This window comes from Elephas maximus, chromosome 6 (genome assembly GCF_024166365.1).
Source record: "Elephas maximus indicus isolate mEleMax1 chromosome 6, mEleMax1 primary haplotype, whole genome shotgun sequence".
Lineage (NCBI taxonomy): Eukaryota > Metazoa > Chordata > Mammalia > Proboscidea > Elephantidae > Elephas > Elephas maximus.
The window spans coordinates 63,566,047-63,583,557 of record NC_064824.1 but is presented as its reverse complement, the minus strand read 5'-3'; the positions used below and the strand labels follow the sequence as shown (position 1 = coordinate 63,583,557).

The following is a 17,511-nucleotide window of genomic DNA, read 5'->3' as shown; positions in this document are numbered from 1 at the left end:
GAATCTGATCAATTCTAGCATCAGTTCTGTGTTTTCTCTTTTAAGATTAAACCAAAAAGCAAATCCAGCGCTGTCGAATCAATTCCGACTCATAGCAACCCTATAGGACAGAGTAGAACTGCCCCATAGAGTTTCCAAGGAGCGCCTGGCGGATTCGAACTGCCAACCTTTGGGTTAGCAGCCATAGCGCTTAACCACTAGGCCACCAGGGTTTCCTGTAAGATTAAGAACCCCTGGAATCAATTTCATATTTAAAGTTTGTTTCAGTTTGAAAACAATGTGAGTCCAGTGTCCAAAAACCATTCTGCGCTTTACAGTTGGTTTCCCTGAATAATTCCCTTTCATGCAGATGCACACACATTTTTATGTAAAGGGTGAAACACAAATGTCATATCACAGATTTGTTTAAGCAGTTTCCCTCTCCTCTACTTTTCTTTTTGGCTTGATTTTCAACTCCTTTTCACCATCCTTCATCCACATCTCTTGCCCCTCTAGGTAAATCTTACTGACAACCCAGTTTATATCCTTTCATATTCTTCACAGTGTCATAGATAAAAGTGATTTATACACATTCTTAGGTAGGGTGTTTTTTGTCAGTCTTCCCTCTGTGGGTATTCACTATGTTTTAGGTTATATTTTATGCTAGTTTAAAACAAGACTGCAATACATATTCTTTTAAAAACATCCTTCTAGACCAGCAGTCAAATACTAGAAGTGGGCATATAAACTGGTAAAGCTTTCTGCAGGACAATTAAAGGCATGCCCTTAGGGATTTATCTACAAGGATATCATCACAGCAATATTCATATTAGTGAAAATCTCTAGAAAACTTTTATAATAAATGCACACAATAAGTTTTGTTAGGCTAAAGCATATGAAGTTTAAAAAATACACAGATAATTAAAATCACCCAAGTTTTGTACCATCCAGACAAAACTTCTCAATGTTTTCTGTATTTCCTTTGAAAATAAACATTTCTCTTTTTCCTTCTGTATCTTATCATACCCATATCTAGTATGGAAGATTTTACAAAAACAGGATGAAGCTAATATAGGTTTGCAAACTTTTTACTAAGGTGAATATATTTTTGTGTCAATAGATAAATTTATACAACTGTTTTGATTGACCACATTGCAATACATTGCATGGTTTTCCACAGTTTACTTAACCAATTCCATAGTATTCAGGGTTTGCCCAGTTTTTCATTATAAGAAAAAAATGTGGCAAAGATCATCCTTAAAGCTAAATTTCTTTTACACACTTTAATTTTTTAGGAAATGAATAAAATTTAAATAACTTGACTTGAAATATTTCAATATTCTAATCTTAGAATGGAGCACTGGTGGTGTAGTAGTTAAGAACTCTACTGCTAACCAAAAGGTCAGCAGTTCAAGCCCACCAGCCGCTCCTAGAAAACCCTATGGGGCAGTTCTACTCTATCCTATAGGGTTGCTATGAGTCAGAATCAACTCAATGGCAACGGGATTTTTTAATCTTAGAATACTGGATTCTGATTTTCTAATGAATTTAAAGTCAGAAAAACTATATATGGAGTTTAGAGAGTGATTTTTCATTCTAGTAAAATTGTATGCATAAATTAGAAATTTTGTAAAATAAAATCTAAACATCTGATATGAAGATACTAATTTTCTATGAGTCTGCACCTATTCAAGGCAAACAAAAAACCAAACCGCAGTGCCATTGAGTCAATTCCGACTCATAACGACCCTACAGGACAGAGTAGAACTGCCCCATACGGTTTCCAAGGAACAGCTGGTGGATTCCAATTGCAGACCTTTTGGTTAGCAGCCGAGATGTTAACCACTGCACCACCAGGGCTCCATACCTATTCATGGAAACCTTAATTGTATTCACTGATCTTAATTTCTAAGTAATCAATTAGCCTAGTATTTCAGTTGACTGATTTCATGCTTAAGATTACAGAAAACATTTGACCAATTAAGTAATGTTCTCTTTAGTAAAAAACCATGAACATGTCAATCCAAAATAAACTTCTTTAGGACCTAGGGCAGGGAGTAAAGAATTTGACTTTACCCCCAAAATTTGGTCTTTGTCCTTGTTTCCTGAGAGATAACCTCTAAAACCTTGGGATTTTCCAGCCTTTAAAGTGTCTTTGATGGTGCCTCCAGATCACAACTGAGAGTTTATGCTAATGAAGTGATTCATTTGGTGGCTGCTCTGGCCAGAAAGAACATTGCATGATACCAGGCCAAGCTTAGGCAAGGTGGGGTGTTTCAGTCAATCATGACTACGTAATGAGAAACCAATAAAAGCTCTGAACAGAGAAGCTCCAGGACCTTCCTGGTGAATGAAAGACACCATGCATGTGGGAGAGTAACTCATCCCTTTTTGGGACACAGAAGCTCTGCTTTAGGAACCTTTCCAGACTTCACCCTACGCATCTCTTCATTTGTATTCTTTTTGTTATAATAGTAAGTATAGGGCTTTCCATGAGTTCCATGAATCTTTCTAACAAATTATCTAATCCAAGTGAGTATTTGTACCCAGCAGGTCAGAAGTGATGGTGTAGTGGGGACTCCAAACTTGTAGCTGACATGTGATCTTGGGCAGTCTTGGCAGGCTGGAGGACCATGCCTTTGCCTGTGAGATCTGCTCTAGCTCTGGGTAGTTAGGGCGAGAGGAAGAAGTGCTGCACGTGCGGCTGATGTCAGGCAGGGAGAGCAGAGGGCAACAGAGTTCAGCTGATCCTTAGAGTTTGCTGTCAGAGAAGTGTGATTTGACTTCCCCACTCACAGGGTTATGAGAATCAAATGAAATAACGTTTTTAAAGCATCTAGCATGATTCCTGTCAAATTGTAAGATGCTCAATAAAACTTAATATTATGATTATTACCACTAAGCAATGTGGGGGGAAATGTATGAGGCAGTTCCTGCCATCAAGGAGCTTAAAATAATTACAATTATAAATTTCCACTATTCCCATGTTCTAGCTGGAAAGCTACTGAATACTAAAAGAGTGAGAGTCTGTTGAAAATTACAATGTTTACATAGGCTGTGTTTATCCTTTTTGGATTTCATTCATTCTTCAATTTTTCTTTGAAAACATTTGTCTCATATTGAGGGAAATTTTTAAATATTCATGCTTCTTTATTAGTATCTATAAATCACTTGGTCAAGTTTACTCTCTGGGTTCTTTTTAGTAGTCTCTTTAGCATTGTGCAAACTTTTTAAGAATCTAGGCCAAATCTATCATATATATATATGTGTTATATAGCCATAGTATTAGTATAGCATTTAATTACTAAAAACGGTTACCATTGAATCAATTTCAATTCATAATCATAGCATCCCCATATATGTCAGAATAGAACTGTGCTCCACAGGGTTTTTAATGGCTGATTTTCCAGAAGTGGATAGCCAGGCCTTTTTTCCAAGGTGCCTCTGGTTGACCTTTCAGTTAATAGCTGAGCACATATTGTTTGCACCACCCAAGGACTCCAGCATTTAGTTTAATTACAGTAGTGATGAATGATTAATCATTAATCATTTTGATAATTAAATAGTTCTTAAATATATATATAATCTACTTCCTCTAAGCCAAAATGATGTTTGTCATAGGGAGAGCAAATGATAGAAAGTCAGATGACACAGCAAGAAACTAAAGCGCAGTATCTTTGAAGAAGTTATAAAATAGGGCAGGTTATGTTAGAAAAACTAACCATATTCAATATTGTTGTTCTTGTTGCTAGGTGCCATCGAGTCAGTTCCAACTCATAGCAATCCTACACACAACAGAATGAAACACTGCCCGGTCCTGTGCCATCCTCACAATTGTTGCCATGCTTGAGCCCATTGTTGAAGTCACTGTGTCAATCCATCTCATTGAGGGTTTTTCTCTTTTTTGCTGACCCTTTCCTTTACCAAGCATGATGTCCTTCTCCAGGGACTGATCCCTCCTGATAACATGTCCAAATCTGTGAGACAAAGTCTTGCCATCCTTGCTTCTAAAGAACATTCTGGTTGTACTTCTTCCAAGACAGATTTGTTCGTTCTTTTGGCAGTCCCTGGTATATTCAATATTCTTTGCCAATACCACAATACAAACGGATCAGTTCTTCTTCCATCTGCTTTATTCATTGTCCAGCTTTTGCATGTATATGAGGAGATTGAAAACGCCATGGCTTGGGTCAGGCGCACCCTAGTCCTCAAGTTGGCATCTTTTTTTCCAACACTTTAAAGAGGTCTTGTGCAGCAGATTTGCCCAATGCAATGCGTCTTTTGATTTCCCGACTGCTGCTTCCGTGGGTGTTGATTGTGGATCCCAGTAAAGTGAAATCCTTGACAACCTCCATCTTTTCTCTGTTTATCATGATGTTGCTTATTGGTCCAGTTGTGAGGATTTTTGTTTTCTTTATGTTGAGGTGTATAATCCACACTGTAGGCTGTGGTCTTTGATCATCATCAGTAAATGCTTCAAGTCCTCCTTACTTTCAGCAAGCAAGGTTGTGTCATCTGCATAATGCAGGTTGTTAATAAGTCTTCCTCCAATCCTGATGTCCTGTTCTTCACATAGTCCAGCTTCTTGGATTATTTCCTCAGCATACAGATTGAATAGGTATGGTGAAAGGATACAACGATGACCCACACCTTTTCTGAATTTAAACCAAGCAGTACGCTCTTTTTATGTTCAAACAACTGCCTCTTGATCCATGTACAGATTCCTCATAAGTACAATTAAGTGTTCTGGAAATTCCATTCTCTGAAATGTTATTCATAATTTCTTATGATCCATACAGTCAAATGCCTCTGTATAGTCAATAAAACACCGGTAAACATCTTTCTGGTATTCTCTGCTTTTAGCCAGGATTCATCCATCTGATATCAGCAATGATACCCCTGGTTCCATGTCCTCTTCTAAATCTGGCTTGACTTTCTGGCAGTTCCCTGTCGATGTGCTGCTTCGGTTACTTTTGAATGGTCTTCAGCAAAATTTTGCGTACACATGACATTAATGATGATATAAAATAAAATTTTATTCTTCGATAATTTCTGCATTTGGTTGGATCACCTTTCTTGGGAATAGGCATAATTATGGACATCATCCAGTCAGTTGGCCAGGTAGCTGTCCTCTAAATTTCTTGGCATAGACTAATGAGCACTTCCAGCACTGCATCTATTTGTTGAAACATATCAATTGATACTCCATCAATTTCTGGAGCTTTGTTTTTTCCCAATGCCTTCACCGAAGCTTGGACTTATTCCTTTAGTATCATCAGTTCCTGATCATATGTTACCTCCTGAAATGGCTGAATATCGACCAATTCTTTTTGGTATAGTGTTTCTGTGTATCCCTTCCATTTTCTTTGGATGCTTCCTGCATCATTTAATATTTTCCCTGTAGAATCTTGCAGTATTGCAACTCGAGGCTTGATTTTTTTCTTCAGTTCTTTCAGCTTGAGAAATGTTTAAAGTGTTCTTCCCTTTTGCTTTTCTATCTCCAGGTCTTTGCACATGTCATCATAATACTTTACTTTGTCTTCTCAAGGCACCATTTGAAATCTTCTGTTTAGGTTTTACTTCATCATTTTTTCCCTTTGCTTTAGCTACTTGACATTCAAGTGAAAGTTTCAGAGTCTCTTCTGACATCCATTTAGGTCTTTTCTTTCTCTCCTGTCTTTTTAATGACCTCTTGCTTTCTTCACGTATGATGTACTTGATATCATTCCACAACTCGTCTGGTCTTCATTACTGTTCAACTCATCAATCCATTCTTGAGATGGTCTTTCAATTGAGGTGAGATATACTCAAGGTCATACTTTGGCTCTCGTGGACTTGTTCTAATTTTCTTCAGCTTCAACTTGAACTTGCGTATGAGCAATTGATGATCTGATCCACAGTCGGCCCCTGGCTTTGTTCTGACTGATGATATTGAGCTTTTCCATTGTCTCTTTCCTCAGATGTAGTCAATTCGATTCCTCTGTATTCCATCTGGAGAGGTCTACATGCACAGTTGCCATTTATGTTGGTGAAAAAAGGTATTTGCAATGAAGAAGTCATTGGTCTTGCAAAATTCATTCATGTGATCTCCAGCATCATTTCTATCACCAAGGCCATATTTTCCAACTACCGATTCTTCTTTGGTTCCAACTTTCAAGCTCCAATCACCAATAATTGTTAGTGGATCCTGACTGCATGTTCAATGCAGAAATTGGTAAAAATCTTCAATTTCTTCATCTTTGGCCTTAGTGGCTGGTGTGTAAATTTGAATAATAGTCGTATTAACTGGTCTTCCTTGTAGGTGTATGGATATTATCCTATCACTGACAGCATAGATCTTGAAATGTTCTTTTTGACATTGAATGCAACGCCATTCCTCTTCAAGTTGTCATAGTAGACCACATGATTGTCTGATTCAAAATTACCAATACTAGTCAATTTCAACTCACTAATGCCTATCATGTCGATATTTATGCATCCCATTTCATTATTAATGATTTCTAATTTTCCTGGATTTATACTTTGTACATTCCACATCCCAATTATTAATGGATGTTTGCAGCTGTTTCTTCTCATTTTGAGACGTGCCACATCAGCAAACAAGGGTCCCGAAAGCTTGACTCTATCTACATAATTAAGGTCGACTCTACTTTGAGGAGGCAGCTCTTCCCCAGTCCTCTTTTGAGTGCCTTCCAACCTAAGGAGCTCATCTTCCGGCACTATATCAGACAGTGTTCCACAGCTATTCATGAGGTTTTCACTGGCTAGTTCTTTTCAGAAGTAGACTGCTGGGTCCTTCTTCCTAGTCTGTCTTAGCCTGGAAGCTCAGCTGTAACCTGTCCATCACAGGTGACCCTACTGGTATTTGAATACTGGTGGCTGAGCTTCCAGCATCACAGAAACACACAAGCCACCAGAGTATGAAAAACTGACAGATGTGTGGGTTAACAGTCATAATTTCTTCCAAACACAGTTACTGTACGATGAAACTAAATACACCAAGTTCTGGTATTGTTAAGATTTAAAGCATACAGATTTCTAAAAATTTAGAAGTTGTAACCATTAGAGCATAATTCAAGATGAAATATAAATAAATATACTAAATTTTGAGTAGTGAGAAGTAATTTGATTAATTGTTCAAAAACTAAAATTTGTGCATTTCTCGTCTTATGATATTTCCGCCTACATTGTCATCCAACTATGGCATAAAAGTATATGACACTGCATACAGTTCAGGACTCCACAATGTCACAGGGTGTAATGAAAAAAAGAGAACAATGGGACCTATCATTGTATTTCAGTTAGCAATACTTAGTACTTTAATGCTCTCTAGCAATCTTCACTAGCTTTCAAGTTGCTTTGGAAACTTTTAATAGATTTTGCATTTTGGGGGGGGTTATTTTCTTATTATGCTAATAAAGACCATTGCAGATATCCACTAAGGATCTTAAAGCAATGTAATAGTTCATTACATAAATCAAGTTTCATTGAATTTCCATTCAGATTCCTAAAACTGAAAATTACATAAATCAGTCTTCATTACTGCTCCATTATTACATTTTTGAAATAGGATAAAAACAGATACAACAAACTGAGAGTCCACTTTAATTTTAACTCATGGCAAATACTTTTCTACCTAGAAATTCAATGTCATTAAAAGAAAACACCTTCCCAATTTTTAAGTGTAATGAAATTTCTTTGAAATTTGAAAATTTGATTGAAAATATTAATTTTTGCTATGTTTATTATGATTGTTCTTTTTCATTGCATCTTAAAAATACAATTTAAATTTAGTTCAACTCTCAATGGAATTCAATTTGTGACTATTTTAGCTGTTCTAGTTCATGCCAGATCACTGTAGCTGAACACATAAAGCATATGGTACAACCCAGTTCTGTGGAGCTAAGATATTCCCAGTTTATTTCCAAATTCCTAATACAAAAGAAAAAAAAGTCACATTTTGGGGGTCCAAACATGCACTTTCCTGAGTGAAAGGGTTAAATACTGCAGGCTATTCAGAAATACCACTGACTGGCTCTTTTTTTTTAGGTGGACCAGGCTTCTTTGCTACATTCACATGCGAGCAAATATACTTCCGCCAAGCTGTCAGAAAGCATCAGACTGCCTGATCTGCAAGATGAATTTTAAAATCTTTTGAGAAACACAAGGACATTTGCTTCAGGCACTATGATTTCACTATCGCCATCGTAAACAACACGTACAAAGCCAGCCAGCCTCTGGGGTCCAAAGCCTGAAGATGATGATACTTTGTAGGTGGTTAGTAGAATTTTAATCATCGAAATTCATCTGGATCCTTTTTTCAAGCCACAATATTTTGCAGTTGGGCAATCATTTATTTATTGACTGTGACCACTCTCCTATGCTACCTGAAAATAAGGATGTGATCCTTTATCAAGGAGTTTATAAAGTACAAACACTGTAAGCTTTATTTCTAAATAAATCACACTGTCAAATGAATATACTCCAATCACTAATGTGAAGATAGAGTCTTTAATATTTAACAGCAACTTTAATTCTTGTGCGCTTTTGGAACTATAGCTATGATATCAATTCCACCTACAGACATCCTGAGTAAATAATAAAAAAAAAAAAAAAAGATGCGGGAAATCGGGAGATTTTCTATGATGCATTTCAGATGCTCTGCTAAGAGAGGCTTATCCCTCGGATGATGTGAGAGACACACTGTTAACACCATCGGGACTACCTTTATATGTACAGTTTCTCACAGTAGCTTTCTGTGAGTTAAAACTACAAGCATTAAGTGTGATTTTCTTAGATTCATTATGCTATAAATACGGAAAAGAAAATTTCAAATTCGGTCAAATAATGCTTTTAAGTTTAAAGTCAGATTTTAAATTAAGGTTTCAGAGCTTAAAACAAATGAGCCAATATAAAAGCTAACTCCACTCCTATCCAGCAAAATGGAATGTAATTACTTCATTCAGTCAGTAGCTATGAATAAGTGAGTCCAGTCGACATGCAAATAAGTAGGCTTCTGAGGTTCTGAATTATTGAAGAATGTAGGGTCCTAGAGTACATGGGATGGAAAGAAATCATTATCATTTTTTCAGGGAGCCCAGGATGCCCATTTTCCCCTCTGGCAAAAGTGGGACATACAAAGGTTTTACTTTTAAAGTAAGTGAAATAATCCTTATTTCTTAGCTACTGTTAAAGATCCCCACTGCATACTTCATCTCACCTACATTTCACTGTAACATCTTCATGTTATCACAAGTAGCATTATGTCACCAAGACAAACCAATTTCCTTCATTTAAATGTAAACAACATGTTTTCTGTAAGACACTTCCATCAATGTCAGTGACATACAAGAAATGTCTCAACAGTCTGCCTTGTCACTTACAGAAAGGGGAAGTGAAATTGTTCTTTCACACTCGAATTGAATTCTCTGCCCACTGTTTCATTTAGTTCATTGAATTTGCTCATACACTCATCACTGGCACTGTCCTACAGCCAGGAAATGCTAGCACTTTCACCGGAAACCAACTGGGAAAAAAAGGGCAACAAGAGATAAGAAGCCAATTGTCTTTTCTGAAAGAGGGACTCATTCCATTTCTAAGAGGACCTGGCATAAAAGATACAGCTATGCTTTTCATTTGATGATTTGGGTCCCTCTACTTTTTTTTTTTTTTTTACTTAGTAGTTCAGAGTCCCTGGGTGGTGCAAACAATGTGTTTGGCTGCTAACTGAAAGGTTGGAGGTTCCAGTCCATCCAGAGGAGCCTCAGAAGAAAGACTTGGTGATCTACTTCCAAAAAGTCAGCCATTGAAAGCCCTATTGAGGACAGTTGTATTCTGACACACATGGGTTCGCCATGAATCAGAATCAACTCCACAGCAACGGGTTTACTTAGTAGTTATGGCTGTGACTGAACCATCGGAGAGCTGCATGATAGAGTAGAAAGACGGAGTCTAGGAATCTACACTAAAGTCCTCTGCCACCAGCCAACAGTTTGATTCTTGTCCAGGTACTCTCCCAGGCTCTCGTTCTCTACGTCTGTAAAATAAGGGAGTCAGTCTAGTTGGTCTCAGAGGTCCTTTCAGTTCCAACATTCTTTGAATTCAAAATGAGGTTTGATTCTCTACTATGGCTTTTGTCCTACTCTGTAATATGCAGAACATTAGGTTCCCTCAAAGAAACTACAATGGGTTTTCCCCTCAATTCCCCCAACTTTGTAAAATAATAAGGTTTTGTATTTGAAACCAGTCTAAAACGAACTTCACCCCCGCATAACAGAAATTTCCCACTAGGTCACAATTTCTATCTATTCTTCTTTACCCCTTTTCTCCACTGTTTATCCCAAATCATGGTTCTTATCACACATTCAATGACAAGCTGTTCAGTGATGCATATCACCAACTCCCTTGCAGAGGAGTATCAGCAAATGTTCCCCTCAAAACCCTCGAAAATTCACAAAGTACATTAAGAGCACTGCTGGAAAAAAACTAATCAAACTTTGCAGCTGTTTTCTGTAATAGCCTAAGACATCCCCACTGGCCACAGCGGATATGCTGTCTCCTCCTCCGTGGAATCTAGCAATGGCGACAAAACAGTGATGGCCAGATATCAAAGTAGTTATCAAAAAATAAAATCACTCTCCATCTAAACTCTCACTGTTCCAGGCAAGTGTTCAGGTGCTCAGAACAACTGCCTGACCTATAATTTCTCAAACTCCCCTAAACCACCAGAACATCACTTTCATCTAAAAAGCATCTTGAGCCACAATTGTAAGACCCGATGATGTTTAAGTGACCATTATAGGCACTTTGTAAACTCGCAAGCTACGGAAATCAATAGGAGTCTTGCATAGAGAAGCCCTGCGATCAATTTTTCCAGGAAAGAGTCAATTTGTAACTTTAGGAGAGTCATAGAAACCAGGAAGATTGTAAGCATGCTAGAAACAAGTGGTGTAGTGGTTAAGAGCTCAGCTGCTAAACAAAAGGTGGGTAGTTCGAATCCACTAGCCACTCCTTGGAAACCCCATGGGGCAGTGAGGCAGTTCTACTCTTTCCTATAGGGTCACTATGAGTCGAAATCGACTCGATGGTAACAAGTTTGGTTTTTGGGGGGATATATATACATATATATCAATCACAGTGGTGTGGAAACTACTGCACTGCACTGCACTGCACTAGATGAGGTGGCATCTCACAGAAATAGGGTCTTAGATTGACTAAGTTTTTCAGGAGTAGTTAAAGGGAAAAAAGACCCAGAAATAGTAGGTAGTTCTGCAGTGCTCAGGGGCTTGGAAAGGGAGAGCTCTCCAAGGTACAAGGAAAGAGCACTTAAGAGCTTCTCCTGAGGGTATTGAATTTAAATGCGCACTGGTGAGAACATCCAGTGGACTCATTCTCTTCAGTTTATAAGAACTGTCTGAAATTAATCCATTAACTGATTAAAGAATTCTAAGCATCCTCAAATGCTTCTCGGCACCAAGGGTGGTCACAAGGTATAAAAGGTAAAGTCAGTACCCTCCACGAGGTTATAGTCATTGAGAGGAAGCTATGAAAAAGCTATATACAAACCTTAAACAAAAATAAAAAATATGCCCCCCCCAAATCCACTGTCTGGCAAAAACCATTTTGTGTAACTGGAAACTCTTTTCCTCAAAACGATTGTTTTCTCCCTTCCCCGAAGTGTCCCTTTATCTCCTATTTATTTTTTTGTACTATCTCCAGATTCATAAAAAATAATTAAGTTCTTCTACTCTAATTGAGAGATAAATAATGCAAAGGCTAAAAATTCTTATACAAAAGATCATCTAAAATGCTTCTAATAACGATGAGGGAGAATTCATAAATATCAAAACAAATTTTGAGTTTTTCGGGGGGGAAGGGTTAAAAACAAATTTCAGAAACCACAGAGCCACAATGTATGAACTTCAGTGTGAATTTTAAAGGGCTGTTCCTGTGAGTTTGAAACCCCCAAGTACAAATGCTTCAGAAAAACAATGTTAGAAAAAAGTACTGTGAGAAAAAAAATAGCATCTCTTAAATGATATCCTTTTGTGTTGGATGGTTTTTACCTTTGCTAATGGAACGCAGCTTTAAAAGGAAGTCTATATCCACTTGGAAACCCTGGTGGCGTAGTGGTTAAGTGCTACAGCTGCTAACCAAAGGGCTGGCAGTTCGAATCCACCAGGCACTCCTTGGGAACTCTACGGGGCAGTTCTACTCTGTCCTATAGGGTCGCTATGAGTCAGAATTGACTTGACAGCAACAGGATTGGTTTTGGTTTTTCTATCGACTTACCCCATTAGTGAGTACAGTCACATGGCTTTTATTACCCTTGATTTGTTTTGCTTTGCATGATGTTACTGTTTTAAAAAATAATTTTAGAACCCCTCTTCCCTTTATAACATGTTTACTGGAAATGGAGATACTGGAAAACAGTCACCTGTTTAAAACCTTCATACTTGCATCTATTACAAGCCATGCAATTTGGAAATGGGTAGAATTTTAAGTTAGAACGTATCACACCGAGATAAACGTTCATGGTAAGAACTTAGGAGAAGTATACACATCTAGAAGGTGCCCTTATTCTAGCTCCTGAACTCAGCCCTTATTCAGACATTAAACCTCATCTAAACAACTCAGGGTTCTCAAGACTTTGATTTCACAGCAGCAGTCTCTTTAAAACAAACATCATGTTTTCATCTAGGATATGAATCTGTTGCACACAGCACTGAAAATAGTTTACAATCATTAACAAATATTAGAAGTTCAAAACAGCTCACACAATTAGATTTCAAAAAGCTGACTCTTTCAGAAAGCTGAAGACACATATTAAGCCGTTTCTAGTTACTATTTATCTGCTTACCTTCAGTTAGGCTCATTTCTGCCTCTCATATCCTCATTCCATAGAGATGTACAGGGGTATACTACTGAGGCTTAATTAACTGAAATGACATCATGCTTGGCAAATAAGTCTGGTATGATGAAAACTTTGGGAGTAGATACAAACCAGGGGATAAAGCTAAAATCCCCAAGAACTGCCCAAGCAAAACAATTTAGAGCACAACCTGAAATGCAGCTCCAGATACTCACGGGTAAAATGAGGAGTGGATGGACTGACACTATCAACACTGCCGGCACTGTCACAGCTAAAAACGTCATCATCCGATTCCCGCACAGAGGCGCAAGGTGAGGAGCCGTCAACTTCTTCAAACTTCCTCTTTAAAATTCCACTCATAGCTGCAGTGCTGTCACATGTACCTGTAACAGGAACAGGAGCAACGAAGCATTGAAACATTTGACCACTGACTGCACAGTCAAGGCCTCAGAGTCATTTGGGTGGGGGGGCCTGCAATTTTTGAACCACACATGTCAGATTATCCTATCTGTGCAGAAATTATTCTTTCCCTAATGCTCAAACTCGTTGAGAACAATTCTATTATGATTCACTGATACTCATACTCCCATTCTGACAACAACAGTATCTTACAAGAGAAAGAAAGTCAAAATTAGGAAAGTGGAATAACAGTGCTGCGTAAGGAAATACAGTTCAGTGTTTTGAAACGTCAAAACAGAAGTCAAATACATTTATTTCATTTGTTCTAGTAACTCTTGTACTGTCATTGACAGAGCCAGAGTTCAGAGTGAAATAGATCACTCACTGCATGCTGTCATACCCGGAGCATACTGATTAGGGCATGTCTGTCTTGCTTGGGAATTCTTTCTTCTCAGGTACAAAGGCATCTACTCTCCTGGGGCTCTTCGTCCATCAAAAATCAAATTGGTTGCTAGGAATGGCTATACCTGCAGAATTTAGATGCGTTATTGTATTTCCAGTCAATTCAGCACAACTACAGGGAATACTGTGGCAAAGGAGGTTGGCTGAATAGATTTTATGCAATGTCAACCACAATCCCTAAATCTTTTGCTAGATAAAATAATCTAAATCTCTTCACTCTCTGTATTAACATGGTCAGGGAAAGCCAGTAAGAGGTAGTAGAATGCACCTTAATTTTGTTAATGTTACTTTAGATGAGTTATTAAAGCTCTAGAATAACAATTTCTTCATAGCTATTGAGTGACTGACTGTTAAGGTGATTAGGGGTTGCAAACATAATTCCCTACAATGGCAGGTTACCTCAATGAGTAAAGAGGATCAGATACAGTAAAATTATGAAACCATCTTAGTCCTCTCTTTTGTTTTTCTACTGTTATTTATAACATTAAAAAAGAAAGAAGTTGCCATGGACTCAATTCCAACTCAAGGTGACCCTATGTGTTTCCTAGTATAACTGTGCTCCATAGTTTTCAATGTCATGACCTTTCAGAAGTAAATCGCCAGGCCTTTCTTCAAAGGTGTTTCTGAGTGGATTCAAACTGTCAACCTGCCAGTTTGTAGCTAAGTGCCTAACTGCACCACCCAAGGATTCTATCTGTGACACAGACACCAAGAAATACTCTCTACCCTAAGGAAAATAATAGTACAAGCACAATAATAAATGGCAAATGATAGTTTGGACCCATAATCAACGAGGCAATGGGTAGTAAGTAGTGTGAACTGTGGTAAACTAGGGATAGGCCAAATGAAGAAGCTGCTACTGAGGTCCTGGTCATTTTGGTGCTATGCTTTCACAACTTACTCTAAAATATAGCTAGTACCCCATTCATATCCAGAAGCAATCATTTACATCCTTGGGTTTCACATTTCCCATCCTCCTTCCCCTTATTCTGTTTATAAAGAAGCAATTTTTAGACTGCATTTAAATTATTTAAATTCTGAGTTGGATTAGCTCTATAAGATAGATGACTTGATTAAATCTGTGACTTGGAGGTGTTAACAGACTAAACAGTCAAAATATTCTCTTCCCCATCAGCCCAACACAGTTCCTGAAATGCCTTTCACTACAGATGTATCAGTTGGGGAAACAAACTTATTTTACAAATGATACCTGCAGAAGATATACTACCAGGGAAAGGTGACATCTTAAGCCACTGAACCTCAACATAATAGTTCTATCCATGCCCTTCTGGTAGTCAGGAACAAGGTCCAACTACAGTGACTTTAAAAAAAAAAAAAAGGTAGTAACCTTGGAAGTGGTGACTCTTATTGTTCCCTGATTGACTTCATGCTGTCCCTTGATGTTAGGAGCTGTACTTCTTTGAGGCTTATGTATTCCAGGTCCCTCTGCCAACTGGCTTTCCCTGTTTCTGTGTTTTCTTTTTCCTCATACCCCTAGCTAGCACACAGTTTTGGCTCCTAACAGACCTGCCTCTACCTCCTTGTATCCTGTCAGCCTCAACCCTGAACACCAATTGATGCCTTTTTTTCATTATCTCTCAGTTCAGGTTGTTGAGAAAGGGAATCTTGAGTGCCCTTGTTCAGCCATTTATGCCATTATATACAAAAGAGATCCATTTGTATGCTCTTTTTTAGGGGTAATTTATTATTTATTGAATAAACATTTACTGAGCTTCTATTGTGTGCCAGGTACTATTGTGGTGCTGAGAAATGGCAAAATATCAACATAGAAAGAAAAAATTCTTTAATGGTGTTGTTTGGGGAAGAGGTAGACAAACAATAAACATAAGTAAATAAAATATATAACATGTCAGCTGGAGGCAAATGTTATGGAGAAAAATAAGCAGTTAAGTGGTGTAGGGAGTATGCAGTGGGTCAAAAGAGAATATTCAATTTTTAATTGATTGGTATGCCTATTACAAAGAAAAGTGATCCAACCAAATGCAGAAATTATCGAACAATATCATTAATGTCACACACGTAAAATTTTGCTGAAGATCATTCAGAAGCGCCTGCAGCAGTATATCGACAGGGAACTGCCAGAAATTCAAGTTATATTCAGGAGAGGATGTGGAAACAGGTATATCATTGCTGATGTCAGATGGATCCTGGCTGAAAGCAAAGAATACGAGAATGATGTTTATCTGTGTTTTATTGACTACGCAAAGACATCCAACTATGTGGATTATAACAAATTATGGGTAACATTGTGAAGAACGGGAATTTCAGAACACTTAATTGTGCTTATGAGGAACCTGTACATAGATCAAGAAACAGTCGTTCGAACAGAACAAGCGGGATACTGCATAGTTTAAAGTCAGGAAAGGTGTGCGTCAATGTTGTATCCTTTCACCATACTTATTCAACCTGTATGCTGAGCAATTAATCTGAGAAGCTGGACTATATGAAGAAGAACGGGGCATCAGGATGGGAGGAAGACTCACTAACAACCTGTGTTATGCAGATGACACAACCTTGCTTGCTGAAAGTGAAGAGGACTTGAAGCATTTACTGATGAAGATCAGAGACCACTGCCTTCAGTATGGAGTACATCTCAACATAAAAAAACAAAAATCCTCACAAATGGACCAATAAGCAACATCATGAAAAATGGAGAAAAGATTGAAGTTGTCAAGGGTTTCATTTTACTTGGATCCACAATCAACAGCCACGGAAACAGCAATCAAGAAATCAAAAGATGCATTGTATTGGGCAAATCTGCTGGAAAAGACCTATTTAAAGTGTGGAAAAGCAAAGATGTCACTTTGAGGGCTAAGGTGCCCCTGACCCAGGCCATGATGTTTTCAATTGCCTCATGTGCATGGGAAAGCTCCCAATGAATAAGAAAGACAGAAGAAGAATTGATGTCTTTGAATTGTGGTTGGCAAAGAATATTGGTTATACTGCGGACTGCCAAAAGAATGCACAAGTCTGCCTTGGAATAAATATAACCAGAATGCTCCTTAGAAGCAAGGATGATGAGACCATGTCTTAAGTACTTTGGACATATCAGGAGGGATCCGTCCCTAGAGAAGGATATCATGCTTAGTAAACTAGAAGGTCATCAAAAAAGAGGAAGACCCTCAATGAGATGGATTGACACAGAGGCTGCAACAATGGGCTCAAGCATAACAATGATCGGGAGGATGGTGAAGGACTGGGCAGTGTTTTGTTCCATTGTACACAGGGTTGCTATGAGTCAGAACTGACTCAACGGCACCTAACAACAATAACAAGCTAAGGTAGCAGTGAGAAGGTATGGGACATGGAGGAGGAGCAGGCTATTTGGACATCTGGGAGAAGAACATTCCAGGCAGAATGAATGGTGTGTGCCAAGGTTAGAAAGGTATCCAAGGGCTAGACTGTGTACAGGTCAGTAGGCTACTATGAGGACTTGGGTGAGTTGGAAGCCACTAGAGGGTTTGAGTAGTAGAGTGTCATGATTTGACATATTTTAAAATAACCACTCATTAGTTTGTCACCACATAAGAAAACAGAGATGCCAAAACAATAGAAATGTAGATTTTATGGGAGAAAGGAAAGGTCTAGAAATAAAGAAGATACCTTGGGAGGGCACAGTGTCTCACATGAACCAGTAAAGTCAGAAGACCTGAAAAGTCAGAGCCTTGGAGAAGTCAATAGTTTTTTTAGGAAGGAAAAGACTGAAAAAAGTTAGAAGAGGAGGGAAGGGGAAGTGCTTCTTAGAGCAATGTGGTTACTTAATTTTCCCTAGAACCATC

At 38.2% G+C, this 17,511-nt stretch overlaps 1 protein-coding gene across 1 annotated transcript in view; it reads right to left on the bottom strand.

Annotated features, from left to right (window-relative positions):
- The window catches only part of CSRNP3 (cysteine and serine rich nuclear protein 3), a 209,479-nt gene that overhangs the window by 172,864 nt on the left and 19,104 nt on the right, over positions 1-17,511 (bottom strand). The window contains exon 3 of the mRNA XM_049887346.1: positions 13,066-13,233. The gene's annotated coding sequence lies outside the window, so the exon portion shown is untranslated. The remainder of the gene's footprint in view (positions 1-13,065; positions 13,234-17,511) is intronic.